We start from the raw sequence: 640 nt of genomic DNA, 5'->3' as shown, positions 1-640 counted from the left end.
TTTTTTTTTTTTTTTTTTTTTTTTTTTGAGAGAGAGAGAGAGAGAATTTTTTTAATCTTTTTTTTTTAAAGAGAGAGTGAGAGAGAGAGAGAATTTTTTTAATATTTATTTTTTAGTTTTCGGGGAACACAACATCTTTGTTTGTATGTGGTGATGAGGATGGAACCTGGGCCGCACGCATGCCAGGCGAGCGTGCTACCGCTTGAGTCACATCCCCAGCCCCAGATTAACATTTCTTACTGCTTTTGAAACTGGCATTTTAAAGTGAAAATGTGTGGCAGTGAAGAATCCCATGACTAATGCAGCTGGTAGTACTATCCTCATTCATACCCAAGTATCTGCTGTTTGACCCACCACTGCTTATGCACTACCAGTGCCAATTGTCAACCCAGAGAAAAAAGGCAAACATCATCTTTATTATGAAAATAATTTCAACCTTGCAGACCTGATGGAAAGGGTCTCTAGGACCTCCAGGGATTTGTGGAAAAGTTTAATATCTACTATATTAAGTACATGTTATTTTATTAATACTCAAAAACAAAGACAGGTTTTTATTAGATGCTACAAAGCAAAAGGGAGGTAACACTGAAAGAAGCCAAAGAATGACTTTGTCCCTTAGACCTTGGAGAAGAAAAAGGCC

This window comes from Marmota marmota, unplaced genomic scaffold (assembly GCF_001458135.2).
Source record: "Marmota marmota marmota unplaced genomic scaffold, marMar, whole genome shotgun sequence".
NCBI classification, from domain to species: domain Eukaryota; kingdom Metazoa; phylum Chordata; class Mammalia; order Rodentia; family Sciuridae; genus Marmota; species Marmota marmota.
Note: the sequence above shows the minus strand (reverse complement) of the source record.